Source organism: Cyprinus carpio, chromosome B1 (genome assembly GCF_018340385.1).
Source record: "Cyprinus carpio isolate SPL01 chromosome B1, ASM1834038v1, whole genome shotgun sequence".
Lineage (NCBI taxonomy): Eukaryota > Metazoa > Chordata > Actinopteri > Cypriniformes > Cyprinidae > Cyprinus > Cyprinus carpio.
In genome coordinates this window covers 29014404-29035634 of record NC_056597.1, presented here as the reverse complement: position 1 = coordinate 29035634, position 21231 = coordinate 29014404, and the positions used below count along the sequence as shown (strand labels likewise).

The 21231-nt window shown below is 34.9% G+C and overlaps 1 protein-coding gene across 2 annotated transcripts in view; it reads left to right on the top strand.

Annotated features, from left to right (window-relative positions):
* Positions 1-1165: 1165 nt before the first annotated feature.
* The window catches only part of LOC109048794 (catenin alpha-2), a 458387-nt gene continuing 438321 nt past the window's right edge, over positions 1166-21231 (top strand). Inside the window, exon 1 of one of the 2 annotated variants that reach the window (XM_042717150.1) lies at positions 1166-1385. The gene's annotated coding sequence lies outside the window, so the exon portion shown is untranslated. The remainder of the gene's footprint in view (positions 1386-21231) is intronic. The other variant, XM_042717148.1, reaches the window with a different exon arrangement.

Sequence of the window (21231 nt, the reverse complement as noted above, 5' to 3'; positions counted from 1 at the left end):
GCACAGCATGGTGAACATACACCCAAAAGAACAATGATGCCCACAACCCTGGGTTCACCGGGGTCAGAGAGTCAGAGAGTCAGAGAGCCAGAGAGCCTGTATTCAAAAATTATAAGAATAGATCTTCCAGAAATTAAAATTGTTATTATCTACTAATTCCCACGTCCCAAAAGTAATGCTTTTGCAAAATTTTCTCTCAGCTCTATACAATAACAGTTACTTGTACAGTATTCAAGCACTAAAAGAAACTTGAGCCACACAGCATTTTTTTTTTTTTTTTTTTTTTTTTTTACTAACCATGATTAGAAATGAAATGTCAGCATTCAATGAAAAGGAAGATTGTCAATAGTAAAATACTTAGTTTCTTTAATTTTGGGATGATCAACTTCATCAAAAGTGAAGCCGATTAGCCAATTAAGAAAAGTAGTAATTTCCACAATGAGCACAGTGCACATTTTGTGCTTTTAGTAAATTTTGAGTGATTATTTTGTAAAATCCCCATTCTGATAAACTTTAATAGCGATAAATATTGACTATACTGATATTAATTTATTCAATATAAGGTCAAACATAGGCCTACAATACTTTGTATAGCATTAAATCGGCCACCCAGCTCTAAAAATATTAGTGTCTTTAATCTTTATTGACCATTAAAAAAAAACAAAACAAAAAACAAAAAACAAAACAAAAAAACAGAAGAGAAGAGAAAAAAATTATTATGAGTGAATAACGTTTTTTTAAGTACTTTTAATTACAAGAAATCATACTATAATCATATAATTTCGATTGCATTAAAAAAAAAAACATATTCAAGACTGCCTTTGTAATATATGCTTTACACACACACACACACAACACATACACACACACACACACACACACAAACACCACACACACACACACACACACACACACACACACACAATATATATATATATATATATATATATATACGTAAAATCTGTATCTCCATCCTCCAGCTGAGCATCACTATTTAACAAAGATGCGCAGCAGCATCTTCGCCCCGCCCATTCCAGGCTGCGCTCTTTCGCTCCGCGTTTACAGCGCAGGCGCAGTTCAGGCTCACTATTTAGCAAGAAGGGAGAGCGCATACTCAGCACCTGTCGTGTGTGTGGCTGGGGATTCGGTGGGAGGGGTCATTATTTGGCAGGGAGCGGCAGGGCAGAGAGACGAGCATTTCCTAGATACCCACAGCAACGCGTGGATTCATTCCGCTTCCATCACTTCAGAGGCGAGCCGGCGGATTTTCTGGGCTGTTTAAACTTACTGGCTAGGCTTGGAAAGCCGCCCGTTTGGAAATAAATCACATCATCGTATTTCCTCGGAAGTGTTTTGTTCCTGTACCGGGGCTGTCATCACTGAAGGTAAGATCTATGGAAGCCACTTTGGAACAAGCAGACCGTTATTAGATGTGTCAGAAAGGCGAGGCTTGTGCATCCTAGCTTTATTGCGCTGATTATTAGGATTTAAACTAGGGAAAATTTTTCAGATATCAGATGAAAGATACATAGATAAATCCCCTGAAGCGACTGTCTAACGCATCGCTCAGCTGTATACATCTACAGTTATTCCAGCACCGAGGTGATGGCCAGTGCCTTCCATCTGCAGCCTGCTAGCATACCGGCTAACCAGCTCATATTATGTTGAATAAAGGTTTGCTTTTTTAACAGAAAAATAAAAATAAAATAAAAAAAATATTGGCGGAAAACCGTGCGTTGTTTTGCACACGCATGGCGTATTGTAATAATAAAAAAGCGTCTGTAGACACCTTCCATCCTCATTGTCGGAGCGCCTCCCTGCTTTAATGTCCCGTTATCCTTTGTCTGCAATTACTGTTGTACACGATTTTATATTTAAATTATAGGTTGAAAAGACTTTTAGGATCTGTACGTTTAAAAGAAGTTAATATGAAAGTTTTGTAATAAGATACAACTTTGGACTTCATGCCATTGAGATATTTTGTCGATTCTTGTTGCTGGATGAAACCCAGTGTTAGAAAATTAACTTTCTTTTTTATATATAAAATGGTATTTGGCCTGGAATCGATTATATATTCCCTTTATGAGGATACATGGTTTCCTTAAATAAATAAATAAATAAAATGTAGCACTGCTTGTCATCACATTTATCAACTAGCCCATTCCAGTTGCAGGCTGCGAGTTGGCGGTGGTTTGGGTTTTTGTGGCAGGTGTGTCAGATCCCCACTGAATAAGCTTCAAACCCCGAACAAAAGGTTGATGAATTGTATGTATTTCAACATGACATTCAGAGATTTTATTATTTCGAAAAATATTTACAAATCAAAACACATATTTTCACTTATTGGCAAATAGACACTAAGGTTCTTTCACACTACAAGGATAACTATAGGCTTAATGATAACTATAACGGTTTAATTAACATTCTAATTCTGTGAGAATATAGTCCACATTGCAGCTAATGATAGCGACACTAAGAAACGATATATTTCTCCAACTTCTCACCAACAACTAAACAAAAAAAAAAAAAAAAAAAAAAAAAAAAAAAAAAAAAAAAAATACATATATATACATACATACATACATAAAAAACACTACCAGCCAATCATATCAGAATGCATTGACTTTAAAGAGAACATTTAATGCAACACATAACAAAATGCAGTGGGGCATTTTTATGTAGACTGTTGTGTCTTGGTGTGGCTTGCATATGTGTTTTTTTGACTGCATTTTGGGGAGTGTGATGATAAAGCATGCCATCTGCTATCAAATATATCACTTTATTATAGATTTACACAACTAGAAACTTCAGTTATGTATTTATTTATTTTTGGAGATAATTAACATTTAGCTAAATGTGCTAGTGGCTTAAATGGCGAACACTTGAAAGGCTGGTAAGTTGAATATAAATGTAAATATAATCTACAAACGTTAAAATTACATAAAAATAAATAATAATCTTTAAATTAGTCGACTCCCTGAAAGTCATTGTATTATTCACACGCTGTCATCACATTTTCCTCCCATGAATCAGATAGGCCAATTAATTACACTATCCAAACCTATGACTAGATTTTATTAAATACATAACAAATGTAATATACAAAAAATAAATTTGCACATTAAGTACAAGACATTTTGTCACATTTAGCAGTATTGTTGCCTTGAGCCCTGCTTACTTTCGGACCATAAACTGAACGTAAACAGTGTATTGTTAATAACATGCTGCAGTAGCATCTGAATGTAAAAGAAAGGACAAGTTGTTAGAAATTTTGTATAATGCATGTTTAACTTATCTAAAATCTATGTTGTGACTCTGTGATTGTAAAATAAGCCGTGTGCAAAAGCAGTTGTTGTGAATTGTTACACCTTATGCCAAGGTAAACATAGTCAATTTTTTATAAAAATACACAAATATTCCATCTAATTAACATTTACACCCCACAAAGCAAAATTAATCAAATTACATCTCAATAAAACAAATATACGTTAAATCATTAAAACTATAACAACCAGCAAGAAGCAAAAAAAAAACTGTAGTGGATAAGTATTTTATTCCTAGTCACAGTTGTAACCAGTGGGAACCTACAGAGTAAAAAAATGTCTCAGTTGGACAATGAGACCCAGCAGGAAGTTGCAAATAATCAAATAGCATAAATGAAGTTTTATTTATTTTTATTTTTTTTTAAATAAAATTTTTTTTTTTCACTAGGCAATGAAAAGAAAATGGTGATCTAAGAGGAAATGCATTTTTTTTTACTGTTATATATAACATGTAACATCTCTGTTATGATGGTTTACTTGCGTCCTCTTTCTTGTCATGTGACACTTCACAACAGCCAAGCAAAAATCTTCACATGAAATCAAGACAGTCTGCACTTATTTATAGTTAACATTCTACAATCTTCAAACTCAAAAGTAAAGTTTTCTCAAATGTTGTCAGTGGGATTCAATGGGTTTGTGTATTGCATGCTGCATAATGCAAATCCTAAACAGACATGCCACTTCTTAGGTGCATTTCTTATAATGATATGGGTTTGTTAGAGTATTTGTGAGCTCTAGATTCCTCTCAGTCAGCGTGTAACAACAAAACATTTTAATGCACCCTGTCCCTCGCAGTCAACAGCACATTCTAACACCCTGTTTATACCACTAGTGAAGCCACAAACTGGAATGTTCCCATTCTATTCAATGAAGCTGACTGTTTAGATGGCTTCCTTGATCATAATAGCAATGTTTTATTTGCTCACTCGCAGTGTAGAGGTTTCCATGCTGTACAGAGTTGTAACAGTAGCCGTAAGCAGAAACCAAATGGGTGTGAAAGGGCAACAGCGAGTCTCTATTTAGAAGTTGAGCGTTTGATTGACAGGGAGGTGTGCAACACTTTTACAGCCTCCACAATCATGTCAGAGCTTTTCTCAGCCCTGTAAGTCAAACAGTGCTTTTAAAGGGTCACATGCGTTTGGTTTTCATGTAATATGAGACTGATATTCTATATGCACAGTATTTATTATGTTTCATATACAGTAGACTCATAGCAACAATTTCTTGCATTCACTCAAAAGCAAATAAGTTGTAATTCTTTATCTGCTGTTATAATACTCAAATGGACTGGCATTGCACATTAATAATGTGCTTTATAGTGATGACCAGGAGAGCAGATTTGCCCTGTGTCAGCTCTTTGGGATGCCCTGTGTGCATGATCTCAGCGAATCTGGTCGCTATGGTGTCTCCAGACTAAGACGAGGGGCTCTGTTTGCTAAGACAAACAAGCAGTAATAAAGCACCCATCTAGACAGAGAGATTTTCTGATGTGAAGGCACGCTCACTGCACTGTAAGACAGGAAAAATCCTAGCATGCATTGTTTAAACTGTTGATTCTAATGTATGCCAACATTTGAACAGCGCTCGTCGTCTTGCGAAACCACACTTGAAAGTGACTTGTAGGTCTGTCCGTCTGTATGTGCATCCATCCATTTATCTGCAGTATGTGTCTGAATGTGAAAACATTTTTTTTAAACGTGTGCTTGTGCCACATTTATTTAAAGCAAACCATGTGACAGTTTTTAAAAAAAGTTTTTATTAGTTTTTATTTTTTAAATGAATGCAATACAATGTGCTGTTCGAAATTAAGAAAAGAACATATGAGAGTTATCTTGAAACTAGTTGATTAGTAGCTGTGTTACTGCAGTTATGTAAAATTAGTAAAATATAAAGAAGGTGTGATAAAATCTTGTTATCTCTCCTCAAAACAGTTATTTATATATAATTTTTAATAAATATCAGTTATTTATTAGATAAAGTAATTTTTTAATTGATCAAGCACATATTCAACATAAGTGACAGGCACTTATCATTTTCAAAAAAACATTTCTATTTCAAATAAATTCTGATTTTTTAACTTTAATCATTGAAGAATCCTGTAAGAAATGTGTCACTGTTCCCATAAGCTGCACAACTGTTTTCAGCACTGATAATAAAACAAATTTGTTGTTGTTGTTGTTGTTGTTGTTGTTTTGCGCACCAAATCAACATATTAGAATGATTTCTGAAGAAACATGTGACACTGAAGACTGGAGTAATGGCTGCTAAAATTCATAAAATAAAATACATTTTAAAATATATTCAAATAGAAAACATTTATTTTAAATATTTCACAATATTCCTGTTTTACTGTATTTTTAATCATATAAATTCAGCCTCAGTGAATAATAGACTTTTTCCAAAAATATAAAAAATCTTAACAACCCCAAACTTTTGAACAGTAGTATAAACGTCCAAATACTTTTTAAATGTACAGAGACTATATTTTACTCCAATTTGCAGGAGTAAATATTTCTAGACCTGTCTTTGGTTTATTTTAAACAGATTTGAAATGGTAAACATTTGTTTAGATTTTATCTGCAGCATTTGTTTGCAGTTTCAGAATAATTCATTAAGTTGATTGCTTTTCTGTTTGTGAATCTGCTTATAAATGTGCCCATAAAGCAGTTTTCAGACAAGCCTTTAAATAAAGAGGTGAAATTGCCTTTGATTGAACTTTTATTGTCACAGTTAAATGTTAGGTGGGCCTTTCCAGCGACGCATAGGAAAAGATCGAAGGACAAGTACTGTGAAGTATGAAGTGTAATGCTGAAATGAGACTTGTTTCAAAGGATGAGCTAGGCAGACATAGCCCTTTGTGATAGACCCAAGGCATTGTTTTTGTCTTACCTATACTTTTATTTAATTTAAGAGGACATTTTTAACGTATTATCTTGAGCATTTGCCACAGACCATATGCAAATTTCATGAATACTCCCACTTATTCTTTTCTGACATTATGAACTCACATGCTTATGCACTATAATCTGAGTAATGTTAGCAGTGACTAATGTGGAAAGACTTGAAACACCTAGTTACGTCAATGCTAATGTGCCCAAATACATTGTGTGATGCCTATTGGGATGCAGTTGTGGCTTTTGTTCATGGAAGTTCCCCATTAAGTTTCAAGGAGAAGTGGTTCTCTATACTAGACTTGATCAAATTATCATACATTTTTCTTTTTCTTTTTTTTCTTTTTTTTTTAAAGAGAAAGCATTAAACTGGTGTCAGTTCTGTACAGAGGCTTAGAAATGACAAATTGCCTCAGACATGAAACATTGTTCTTGTTGATTTTAAAGATTCAAACACGTAATTTTAAGCCTTGCCATCCAGCACTGCATTTTTGCTCAACGTCCTTATGTTGTATGTTGACCAAGAGATTACTTTTCCACCAAAATTCTAGTTAATGTTTTCTCATTGGACTGAAACCTACTGATTTTGCTCTCACTCAACTTCCAAAAACTTTTTGAGTTGGGTTACATTTTTCTACACTTATAGCGCACCCAGTCAAAAATGACTGGCAAAAAAAAAAAAAAAAAAAGTATATATTTATCGTTATGTTATATTATTAGCAAATGACCTGAGTTTATTCACCTCAGTTTTCTGAGTAAATGCAAAAGTTGAAAACGATCAATGAGAACTGTGATTAGTTCCAAAAAGAAATACTAAATGTGCTAATTGAAAGAAAACTATTTGAAAAAAAAAAAAAAAAAAAAAATTGAATCCAAGATTTGGTGATAATAGCCTAATGAGAAATAAACAATAACTTTTTAAAAGGCCTGTTATTTTTGCCAGCACATGCCATATTAGGAAAATTTTAAATGATTGTCAGCACAGTACACTAATATTTTTATATCAGTATTCCTAGTTTAGATGTATTGATCTTTCTAGTGCACAGTTATCCTATTTCCACTTCTTGTTGTTTGTTAAAGTTTTAATGGGAAAAAAGTCAAGTTATTTGGCTTTGCATCATAAATGTGTCCACCAACGCATTATATGAGCAGCTTCTCTTGTTGTCAGTTGTGATTGGTCTTCGGAGTACCATATGCTTGGAGAATGTGAGGAAAGCATGGTGATGGTGGATCGGTGCAAAAGGGCAGCATCTACCTGGAGACACAATTGTTTTTAAAAGTCTGCATTGCAAGTAGTGATTAGTATTTTCTGAGAAGAAGGCAGCAGTGATGTCTATATTTTTCGGAGAGATGCTGAAAAAAATGAGCAAAAAGCCACTTCTCTGATCTTCTCGTTTGCAAACAGCAGTGCCTTTGAGTTTGGAGACAGTGTAAGCAACTGCCTGCAGTGCTGCAGAATTAACTGAACCAGTGATGCTGCGAGATATAACTCAAGCAACACAAACAAATCACAATTTATGATAGATTGCAAACAGCAGTTGATACACAAAGTATTTTCAAACTTTTTATTTCAAGTCTTTTGACATTTTTATTTGATACTTTATTTTGTTTTTCCTATTTTATTTTGTGAAAAAAAAAAAAAAAAAAATATTTCACAATGCACTTTAGCATTCAGAAAGCTGTTATTTTTTTTTTTTTTATCTGACCAGCTTTGTCACAGCGTCTCCCTGAAGACTTTTAAAGGGCACTAGCAAAACTGGTCTAATTTTCTTTCTCGAGCACATGTGCCTGTGATAAGTCAACAAAAGCTTTTTTAGACTGCTTCAGTTTATCCTTCTCTTCTTTAGCTTCATATGTCTGTCCTGCTTTCTTCAGTTCCGTTCTTTCTCCAACCCAATCTGCAAACAACATCCTGCTGTAGGATATGGAGGAGTCGTTGTAGGAGTCATCTTTCTCATCTTGCAGTCTCCCTCTCTTACCCTCCTCCTTTCTCATTTACTGTATCATAAATTTTTGTTGTGGCTTCCTCCTCTGGACTAACAATATTTATTGTAAATAATAATAATAATAATAATAATAATAATTATTATTATTATTAATATATAAGTTTTAATATCTTTGTCATTGTACAGTTCATCCTGAAATTTAACTTATATGTAACTTTATATTTTCTCATCAAATAAAGTACAACTCTCCAATCTTGTTTTGCAGAATTATTATTGTTATTTTTAATTCTGCAATTCATGAATAACAACAATTGCTCAGGTTAAATATTGAAATTTACCAATATTGCACCATGTTACACATTGAATTTTCTTTTTTTTTTTTTTAAGTGGTTGCAATCAATCAATATTTTAGCTACATTTAAATAAACAAATTTAGTTGACTAAGGCCATGTCCACATGCACACGAGTATTTTTATAAAGTTTTTCCTTCTTCCGTTTAAAAGAAAAATCTCTGTCCACATGAAAATGCAAACACATGCTATGATGCACTGTCAAGAGCATGCCAAACCAACAGGTGGCGATATAATATCAACCGTAAAGCCATGTTGGCCAATCAGAAGCCTGAAAAAGTTTCCAGTAGGCGAAGATAACAGTTAATAAAAATAACTGCGTTCGTGTGGACAGGGCCTAACTTTCAATTTCAGCATGTTTTTGTTGTTGTTGTTGTAGTTAAAATAAATTGTTTGCAACCATTTTATAACCCAACTACATTTATTTATTTTCCCATTTTGCTGTTACCAGCTTATTTTACCCCACTTGACATGGCTTTTGCGGGAGCGCTGAGCGCGGTGTATCAGTTCTGTTTGACTGAACAAGCCCATGTTACACGGATTAACAACGATCAGGTTAGGAAGTGAATTAAAAGGATAAAGAAAGCAGATGCATTTTTGACCATAATTTTTAATCGCCAATGTCTAAATCATTTGTTTTGGTGCACTTTTTTCACAACATTTAAAAAAAAAACACTTCAGTATGTTCAGGTTTTTATTTAATTATTTATTTATTTATTTATTTGAGGCTGTTTGAACACATTCAACCACGTGAGCGTCTATACAATAAAAGCTGTGTTGTTGCATGCATTTTCGATTACCACTGGAAATGTGTGAAAGTTGAAAGTTCAATGATTTAGGCAGTGTTTTTTTTTTTTTTTACCTTTATTTTGCTTCTTTAACTTGTGATGGGATCGGGATGAAAACTAATCTTAATACCAGTAAACAAGGCCTGACTCATTCTCTCTTTTTGTCTGGAATAAGATGCAAATATTACTACTTTTCTCTTCAAGTCAGGAAAAAATGTCTACTCAAGAAAATGCTAACCCTATAGTTTTCCTCCTCTGTACCTCTTTTATTTACTATAGCCTATACTTTCTTCTCTCCATTTTCTTACCAGCACCCCTGAGGGAAATTCTATAGCACAAATACCTATTCAGTGTGTGTTGGAGCACAGTATATTACACAGAGCTGTCCTCCATTCTCTTCTACAGTACATATGTCCTTTTCCTCTAGCTTTACTCTCGGTTTTTTTTTTTTTTTTTTTCAAATGCTTCCCTGACCTTCTCTCTTTGAGATTTGCAACATTAATTAAAATTCTTAATTAACTTTGGTTACCGAAGCCAAAATCTATGAGGAGGTCAATGAATGTTTTAGCTCCACTATTAGCGTTTAAAGCACTCAGGTACAGAAGTGACCACTAGTCTGCATACCTCAGGGTGTTTTAGGCAAGCAGAGCCCATTTACCTCCTTTTGAGGTGTCAGCAGTCGCAGCATTGGACAGATGGTCACTCCCTCTCCTGGCTGGCTTATTGAGTTCTATTACTGAGAGAAATCAATAGGACTGTAGAAGTCACCGTGACCTGTAATTTAAGAACATCTATAAAAACTGCACCCTTTACTTTGTTCAATTATTATTAGGATTGCCCTCTGATGGGTGCGTTGTCATTTTGATTGTAAACACTATTGATTTTCGGCCTAGTTGTGGCCTTAAACAATATCAGCTACTCCCAGATATAACTTTTAGACATCTGCTTTTTATGCTCAGTATGCTGGGAAATTTAGCACTGTGAATGAAACAACAATCCTATTTCATGTCTGAACATTGATCTTCGAAATAGACCATTTTTCTCTTTGGCATCTTCATGCAATATATCTGTAATCAAACCAAGGACAGATCTTATTTGCCTGTGCATTAAAGCGATTTACTGAATTACATAGGAACATGGCATCAAGATTTTTTATTTCAACATCTAACAAACTTAAATGTATTCTGTTTTGAATTAAAGTATCATACTTTTTGCACTGTATTAAACTTTTGCATTGTATTTCAAGTCTTTTGAATTCAGGTTTGTGTTAGGAACAGAGCAAAATTAAAGTCATTATTCACTGAAAATTCTGAGTTTTTCTTGGTGCGTCTTTAAATGAAATACGTTCACAAAACCTCACTTGATTTTTTTTTTTTTGGGGGGGGGGGCATCAGAATTGATTCTCAAATGATTCAATGACTCATTGATCTGGTTGTAGAGATTGTAGTTTACTGAAGAAGAAAATCATTAGTGAAAAATGAAATTTCAGCTCATTTCAGCTATGACTTCAGAAGACTAGTAATATGGTATGGTATTTATATGGTGCTTTTGAGTCATTTTTGAAGCTTGAAAGCTCTAGGTCCCAATTATCATTATTGCTTTGGATAGCGTACAAAATTCCTACTTTCATTTTCCACAGACGAAAGAAAGTCAGATGGGTTTGGAACAACATGAGGATGAGCAAATTAAAGATTTGTCATTTTTGTGTGAACTAATCCTCAAATGGTTTTCCTCACAAATGCCGAAATTAGCTGTCAGTGCTCATTTACCTTTTCTAGAAATAGTAGACCCAAATATTATTAGCTTCAGCTCCAGAGGCAATTGCTGCTGAGAGTAATTTGACTATTGCTGCTGTTGTCAGTTTGTTTTGCAATACAACACTATAAAAAGTTGGAATTTTTGTGAACGTCATTTGTCACCAGAGAGCAATAAGTGAGAAATTTCCTCATCCATTTAGCTCAGACCCATTTGTTATCCTCTTCAAGAAACTAAGAAATAAGCAATATTTGGAGTGGAAGCTAATAATAGTCATCTAAAATGGAAAGAGCTTTCCCTCCTCTATAATAAAGAGTCTTTTCTTGAAGGAATAGATCACATAAAATCTGTATAGCATACAGCACATCGAAATGGGATGCCATGAAAGTGAGTGAATAATAGCTAAATGGTTATTTTTTTGGTTAACCTTTTTTTATGGTTATTTGCAAACATCTGAATGCATTTATGTCATAGTTCTTTTGAAAGTGTGTAGTTTTAAGGATGTTAAATTTAAAGGGATAGTTCACCCAAAAACCTGTATGAATTTCTTTCTTCTGTTGAACATAAAACAAAAATATTTTGAAGAGAGTTGGTAACAAAACAGTTGCTGGTCCCCACTGACTTCCATAGAAGTTTTTCCCATACTATGGAAGTCAATGGAGACCAGCAACTTTTTGCTTACCAGCATTCTTTAAAATATCCTTTTTTTAATGTAATTTTTTAATTTATTATTATTTAGCAAAATAAAGAAATTGCATGCTACCAAACGGAGTAACATGCAATTTGGCTGAGGCTGAGGCTCTTAAACTACTGGGGAACAGAGATGTGAAGCTAATGGCCAGTGTCATCAGTGAAACCATCTTGAATCACTGAGCCAAGACCTTTATTTTTTTTTAAGGAATTTCATTATGAGATACAGCGCTTTATAGTAATATATATTATATATATATATATATATATATATATATATATATATATATATATAATATATTAAACCCGCTCTAGTCTATGCTGCTTGTCCTGACCTTGTTTTACATGGCTGCATGTGTTTATCTAAGTATTAACCTCATTTTGAGCTTTGATCTGGGTAAACAGCAAGCTGCTGTGACAGAGAGAGGACTGAGGTATTGAGTGCTTTTGTGCATGAATTTGTAAGATAGAAAGGTATAGAGAGATGTATGAAGTGGCAATTGGTTGCATAAGTGGTGGGACAATCCATTGTGACTGAGCTTCTTATAAACAGCAGTTCTGAGTTGGCTGATCTTCACTACCATAGTCCTGTAATGAGAGCTTTTCATATTATTCCATGATCTCAATAATTGGTTGTTATGTAAAGCAGAAGGTAATTTGATTTGCACATCCTTAAGGAAATATCAGTGCTTGCAAGGCAGCAAAAGAATAGTTAACAGTCACAGCAGACAGGTTAGATATAGAAAGGCCTTTATGACATCATCAGATTGCTCCCATTATAATTAAAGGAGATGTCTATAGTGCAAGTGCCCAATTGCATTATGTAGATCTTCAGGTAATGGACTTCTATTTTTGATGCATTGCACAGCTACTATACTTCAGCTACTGAAATGATCACAAGGGAATCTTTTTGGATTGGTATAACGACTGTCTTGAGGCAGAGCACACAAGACCAGTCGTAATTCCTTTCGGCGTTTCATCTGAGATTGTAGACAATGCTCTGAGGATAATAGCAGTGGTTACTGCTGGCCTTTTGGAGCATCTGTGCATCTGCTTGGCCTGAAACAAAACAGAGCCCAGAGCTCATTCTCTGTCTGAATGAGGATTAGTGAATCTGATAGACCGTTTGTTCACAATCCTCTTTTGAAAAGAAATCTGTGTGTTAGTTTGGTCTGTGGGCTTGTTAGTCTGATTGCCCTGCTACATGTTCATCCAACTGACTTTGGCCTTTACACATTTAGAGGGGTGTGCGATATTGAAAAAAATATATATATATATATCTTGATATTTTCTGGGATTTTATCAATAATGACAATTAGACAATATTTTGCTGAGTGTGTTACTGTGCTGGTATCTTAAGGACTGCCGTGGACAGTTGACTCCTAAAGCAAATGAAATCAGTATCAACAATCATCTTTGCAATGCAGAGGGAACACAGGAGCTGCATTTGAAATGGCATTTAGATGTCTTTACACACTGTTTAATGCAAGACATGAATGCATTAAATCTGAGTCATTGCGATTAAACCAAATCATTTAAATGGTTTATTCATTCAGGAACGAAACATAGTCATGTTGCTCAGAGATGCAGAACAGTTCTGTGGCAATTTGTTTTGAAATATTTTTGTTGTCGAAATAGCACAAAAAACACGAAATATGGTGTCTAAAACGTAAGTCTCTTAATTAACTTGTTTATTGAAGTGTTTATTGAAAAAATCAATATCACAGTTGTAATCATGGTAATGTTTGGAGAAAAAACAGCACTTTTCTTGTGAAATTGATTAACTATATGAAGTGGTATAAATATATACATTTTCTGCCCCCATGTTTTGAATTTGTGTTCATTCTAAATGCATTTTAATAGACTGAATCATGCAATGAATAAACACACTCTAAATGTGTACGCGCACTAGTCTAGACTTCATGAGTGCACTCTGTAGGGATGTTTTGAATGTTTTTTGCACAACAATTAAAACAACAATTACGATAATATTACTGACGATATATATTGCACGGCCCTAGTGATAAGAGCTATTTTCTTTATTTTTGAGAAATATAATGATATTTTGCATATCAGATTTTCATTCAAGAACAAAACTGATTCAGTGAGTTAATTCAGTGGATGGTTTATCAGACTGTTTCAAAGTGGTACAGTAAGTGCTGAGTTTGTGAATCCTTTGAAAGATTCATTAAATAACTGGTTTGTAAAAGCTGTTTTCTTGTTAATCAGACTACACTGCTGGCACTGTATATTTGTTTTTTCATGCAGTCTGAAAAAAAAAAAAAAAAAAAAACTAAACAGAGAGACATGTTTTCTTGCCATTACTTTGTGGTACACAGCCTCTTTATCTCATAACATTAAATTCAGACTGTGAACTCACATTAACTGCTCGGGTAAAATATGATTTGTATTTCTCTAGCTGCAATTGTTTTTAAGGATTAAATAAAGAATTATTTAATTTGGTCCCAAACTGGCCAATTAGACAGTAAAGGGCCATCTGTAATATACAGTACCAATTTGGTTTTTATGTGACAGTTTTTTTCTGATTAGTTTAATACCGAAATGTACTTGCATTCCCATTAATGAAAGAATAAAGAAAGAATGACACAATAAAAAATGGCCATATTAGAGATATTGTATCAGCGTGAGAGAGTCTGCTAGCCATGAGTTTCCACTCTTGCATGTTTCTGAATGTTAGAATGACAAATGGTATTTCAAACAATGATCTCATGGTGATATAGTTTCGAAATGTTGCCGGTCCAGTTGGAATTTCACGAGGGTTCACTAGAATGTGGGCTGCTAAAGAATGTGCATTTGTTGTAGTGGCAGTCCAGACTATGCTGTGCCTGGTCTGTCTCTCCAGTGACACATACAAATACAGGTTAGAAATATCTTTCTAATTTTAGATGTGTGTGAGTAACAGATCAAGATTAATTATCAATAAGTCTTATCAAAATCATTTATTTTTCTTGGATGTTCAGCTTGCCTCTTAAGTGTACATACAAAGGTTGAGAGCACAGGTAGAAATTTGTAAAATCTTTACCAGTAATTTTTAGAGAGTGCTGTGAAGCCAACCATTAATCAAGATGCGTTTACACTTATCAATAATCCGGATGTTGTCCACATACACATTGAAAAATCAACAACTCATTGTTATTGATTATAAAATACACACACACACACATGGCTTAAGTAAAAAAAATAAAAAAAAAAACAATTAAACTAAAGCACAAAAAAAACTCTTATACTTGTGCACAGCACACCATAAACTAAAGCAGAAAAATAAGTCTTATTTTTGAGCACTGTAGAGCCTTTGGTCCTTGTGGGCATCTCACCATCAGCCACTGACATATTCCAGAGACTTCCGCTGTAATGTGACTGTCACCGTTTATCTGCTCTGTGTGCTTTCTTTATTCTGGGCCATCTCTCTCTCTTTCTCTCTCTCTCTCTGTCATACCTCTCCGTCCCACATCCCCTTCCTGTTATATCCACTATTCTCTCTCTCTCTCTCTCTCTCACTCTCTCTCTTTCTTCACTCTTCTCCCATCTCCTCCATTCCCCCACTTCCTCTACTTATCTACCTCACCCCCCTCTCCCTTCTCTCTCGCTCTCCTCTTTCCCTATGGCAAGGGGGAAAAACTGAGTTTGTGGAGGAATGAATCAACAAATAAACTTATGACTGGAGATATTAGGGTTGGTTTAAAAGGTGGAAGGAAAAATGTAGTATGAAATGGTACAAAGAAGTTTAACTTGCTCTCTGTCAAATGCAGCTACGCCCTCTTGTCCTCCTCCTCAGCAGGTAACAAAGTCCTTCCTGCAGCCAGTCAAATTCTGAGCGAACTGCACTAGAACATTCTTGGTTTGTCACCAGTTCCACTGCTACCACCTGCTGTAGTGCAGGCCAGACTTCAGCCGGTTTTAGTTTGCTGACAGAGAGCTGTGCTTTAACATGTTAACAGCCTAATAGTAATTATAATGTCAGCAACAAGCTTAAACCCTCTCAGTAAAGATTTGTCTCTGATTTCATGCCCTTTAATGCTCTACTTGCTAGTTGTTTAGTCTCAAAAAAAAAAAAAGATTATTTTTTTATTATTATTATTATATACTATACATTATTGTTTCTCCTCTATGCCCTGCCTTCTGAAACGTGTCGATTTTCGCGTTGTGATTGGCCGAATGCCTCAAGCGTGAGATGGAAATGTCTTTTAACATATTGTGATGCCTTGTCCGGCCGGAGCGACGAGACAAAAACATAAAACCCTTTATAAGCGTGATATAAACATGATTTCTAGTCGTGTTTTCTTTTGGAAGGCAAAAACAAAGTAGTTTCGCCTTCTCAACGAAACAAAATCACACACCGCGGCCTTGAGTGAGCAGAGGCCGGAGGGCTAGAGTGAGCCGCAGCTGGTTTGAATGAGCAGAGGCGGACGGCTTGAGAACGGTGCGACAGGCGGATTCTACGAAGGAGCGTACCTTGGGCTTGCAGCAACCACATGTGAAGGCCCCCGGGCTGGACGCCGCTTTGTCCACGATGAAAGCTGATTTGGTGATCCACAGTGCAAAGTTGATATATTTCCTCAGCGACCAGCACGGATCAGCTCCAGGCATGATGAAGTGGATATCGTCCTCTTTTGGAAGGCCAAACAAAGTAGTTTCGCTTTCACATTGAAACACACAGCGTCTATACGACATGGCAGCGGCAACAACAATACTACAATGAGAATAAAAGGTACGCCTTCTTTCTCTGCATGAACACCTGGGTGGCGTTATGCAAATCTTCCCACATACTGACGTAGATATGTGGTGTCATGTAAAAATGAGCCGTTTCAGGGGGATGTGGACAAGTCTCAACTTTTATAAAGAATATCTCTTTGGATTTGAGAATTTAGTCTTTGCAATTTCACAGATTTTCTTTATTCACCAAAAGCTTGTAAGACTCCAAAGAGAAAGGAAAATTTGAAATCGCATCATATGACCCCTTTAATCTTGCTCCAGGGCAGGATCTTTGGAAATAGTCTGCAAAGAAGTTTAGGCTCAGGGTTTAAATTTAGGATGCGAGGCATGAATAAGCAAAACCGAATCAGCCATCCTTTGATATTTCCAATGAACTTGTGTCCTCATGTATTCTCTCAAATTCACAAACACACAAAGTTGGTGATGTCATTTTCCATTAATTTTCATATATGTTATGTCTGCTCTGTCTCTCTTTCTTAGTCTCACATAAACACACATTTTTTAAAAGATCGTAGCACCAGCATATTGAGGTCAGCGTGAGGAGTTGGGGTGGACAAAAGAGGTCAAAAATGGCTGTGCTGGCTTTAGTCTGCTATGCTTGAAGACGTGTGTGTGTGTGATGGGGTCATGATGAGTCTGGCCTGATTGAGCTGTCTTTAATCCTCTCTAGTGTTTGAGCGTCACACATCATCGCAGGTTTAGAGCCCAGACGTTTATCGCTGTTTATATGTGGGCTGCCAGTTTGGTTTGTTAATCTAATTTGATTCAATTTTTAAAAACTAATGTGATAAAATGCAATTAATCATCCCCTCTGACCCATATGTAAATTGCATAAAAGGGATATTTTCCCTATTTAAGCCAGATTGACTAAATGGATTGCTGTGAACAGTGATGATATGAAATACAACAACCAATTTATTGGCTTTTTTTGTAATGTCTGTCTACTTAATGTTTTACTCCTCTGTTACAATATAATGTCTTTGAATTACTGTACCTTAATTTGGAGGCTTTTCACAACAAATTTTGATGTTGTAATAAAAGCAATTAAATTGCCATGTTGTGTAATAAATTAAAGCGAACAGAAATAAATCAGTTGGCAACACAAAAGCATGTGTTGTCACATCAACTGTAAAGCTTTGCCTTGTCTTTGTGGCAGTTTCTTGGTTAACATGATTGTTTCTGCACATGAAAGCTAATGAGTCTGAACCAATCAGCCTTCTGAACCATCCTGACTCCAATATGTATAAAATGCATTCGTGAAAGTCTCTCGTTTTTGCCATTTTGCGCTCCTCGTTATGACTGCTGTTATTATCATCCTGGCAACCAGGCACAAAATGATTCCTCTTCCCATTTCCATGGGATAATTGAAGCATTATTCGGTGATAATGAAACTGAAATAGATCTTGCGCAGCTTGTTTCCGGCACACTTTACTGGAGGTGGCTGTGTGATATACTGGTCAGCTCACTGTGAAAATAACCCTTTTTTCCTTTGCTACAAATAATTGTGAAGTCTATTTCAGTGGGTTCTTGGAGTTTTATTTTTTATCTATCTATCTATCTATCTATCTATCTATCTATCTATCTATCTATCTATCTATCTATCTATCTATCTATCTATCTATCTATCTATCTATCTATCTATCTATCTATCTATCTATCATCTATCTATCTATCTATCTATCTATCTATCTATCTATCTATCTATCTGTCTGTCTGTCTGTCTGTCTGTCTACTGTAGTGTTTATCCTATATGTAATATATAATAATTTATCAATATATAATATAATCAATATGTTAATAGATTTGAACTTATGGACTATTAATATATATATTTTTTGTAAGTTTTAAATTCTGTTTAGGATATCATGTAACTTGCATATTTAAGGTGCTTTTTCTGTTATTTTTGTCAATAGTGTTTTGTTCTCCTTTTTTATTTTGATATCCTAACTATGTGCTTACCACTTAGTTTTTTTTTTTTTTTTTCTTTTTTTTTTTCATTTAGCAAAGTTTTCTTTCCTGCTGTCCATGACCTAATCCTTTATTATTGTTATTATTATTATTATTATTATTATTATTATTATTATTATATTTTATTAATCTCTTTTAAGGGCCCAGAGACCAAGAATGGTGATCCAAAGCCTATATTGTACAACATAAATGGCTATTTTCTTAATCTCCAAGGAATCGAATAGCCAAATGAAGAACTGTAGTGCAGAAAATATGGTTCTTGATAAGAAGGAGGTTTTTGTTGAACTTAAGGTGCTGCAGACCCACTGACCCACTTTATTTTTAAGTGTTGACGTGTAAATGGTAAGGAGATTTTAAGGAGTAAAATTGACATACTGAGCAGGAGAGGTCTCAAAGGTGTGGTTTAATAGCTGTTAAGTCTGTTGTGCAGGAGTATGTGTTTGATGGCGACTGAGACTGTCAGGAGCCTCTCTTGAGGATTCACTGACAGCTACATCAGAAAAGAGGAAATGCAAGACATAGTTTGAGCGCAAAAGAATGGTGATGCCTTTTTTGTGTGTGTAGCTCACTGACAAGTGAGGAACTCTGACTGGAGCAAACAGCAGATGATGGTTTGATATCATGCTGATTCTTCTCACACCAGACTGCTCCAATGTGTGTCATTGAGATAGAAAAACACATTTTATTTAATGAAAAAAGTTTAAGCCAACTTTCTTGTCGCCAGTTTTTGGAAAATAATACATTTTAATCTGTTCAACATCATGTGATGTGTGATGCTATTCTGGAGCATTGTCAAACACTTTGTTAAATCTTTATGAAGAGGGGAAAAAACTTGAATTCAGTATGACATTATTTTAAAGTATCTTACAAATGATGTAAGATTGTCTTTTTTTGTGTAATTTCACATCTTGATTTATCACAATAGCATAGAGTTCACATTGTGCCATGCGAACCAACTCTAGAAAAAAAAAAAAAAAAAAAAACCGCAAAAACCTAAAAAACATCTGAAATTAAAGCAAAAAAAAAAAAAAAAAAAAAAAAAAGGACCAAAGCATTATCAGCACTCAAACACTGTTTTCTTAAAATTAAAACAAACGGGGGAAAAAACACAAAAAAGATAATGGGAACTATTAATTTAGATTTGTTCACACTCCGATTTATGGACATAGCATCACTAGTATTTATAAATAATTAGATTACTTAAACAATTGCCCAGTTTTAATTTTTGTAAAAATTTTATTTTGTAAAAGGGTTTACAGTATTTTCAGATTTCCTTTTGAAAAAAAAAAAGAAATAATTACATAAAAAAATGAATGTGTACACCTTTAATTATTATTGCAAAGCTTCTATAATTTCTTTCGAATTAATCATTCACTCTAAAGATTTGTTCAAACACACTAATTCATGAAGGTAACATCAGAAGTATTTCTGAACAATTCTGTTACAGAGGCGAAATGGAACACTCAAAAAAAAAAACCCTCTGTAAAAGTTGTTCTGAGTGAACTTGCACACTCTCTCACACACTTTTTTCCACATCGCTCACAGCTTGAAGGCTTTTTACTCTTAAGTTTCTACTCAGTCAGGTAAACTTTCCTCCCTCCTGCTATGCAAGTCTGATCGTGTGCCTCAGATGTCTGCCTTAATCAGGAACCACCTGCTTACATTACCGGTGTTCAAAGGGCCTGGAGCTGGGTTTTGTACATGCATATGTTTTTTGTAATGAGTATCTGGATGCGGGATCTGAAGATGCAGGAGGGAATCTGGGCCAGTGCTCCAGTGAATGACAATATTATATGATTGAAAACACCTATGTTACTACTAAATGAGAGTTAATAGTCACTAACGTAAGGCATCATGAGTAAAGGGTTTCTAGTTTTTGAATTCTTATCTCAAAATGCCCTTCTTGGCAAGATACATGTGTAATCTATGTCTTATTGTAAGTATATGTAAACAGTACTTTAGCTGCCTCTTATGTACTTACCCTATTCTGTACTGAAACGTTTTCCGTCGTTTAGAAAGTGCAAATTTGGTGGGCTACAGATATTTTACATCAGGTTATCAACATTTGAGCATGTGATACACACATAATCCTATTCTATATTTACAAGGAGTGTGCTACCATTCAAAATATGGGGTCAAAAAAAAAAAAAACGTAAATACAGGTGCTGGTATATAATTAGAATATCATCAAAAAGTTGATTTATTTCACTAATTCCATTCAAAAAGGGAAACTTGTATATTATATTTATTCATTACAGACAGACTGATATATTTCAAACGTTTATTTCTTTTAATTTTGATGTTTATAAACTGACAACTAAGGAAAATCCCAAATTCAGTATCTTAGAAAATTTGAATATTGTGTAAAGGTTGAATATTGAAGACACCTGGTGCCACACTCTAATCAGTTAATTAACTAACTCAAAACACCTGCAATGCCTTTAAATGCACTCTCACAAAAGTTCTGTAGGCTACAGAATCATGGGGAAGACTGCTGAATTGACAGTTGTCCAAAAGACAAAGACGACCATTGACACCTTGCACAAGGAGGGCAAGACCACAAAAAGGTCATTGCAAAAGAGGCCTGGCTGTTCACAGAGCTCTGTGGTCCAAGCACATTAATAGAGAGTGACGCGAAGGGAAGGAAAAGATGTGGTAGAAAAAATGTACAAGAAATAGGGATAACTGCACCCTGGAGAGGATTTGTGAAACAAAACCCATTCAAAAATATGGGGGAGATTCACAAAGAGTGGACTGCAGCTGGAGTAAGTGCTTCAAGAACCACT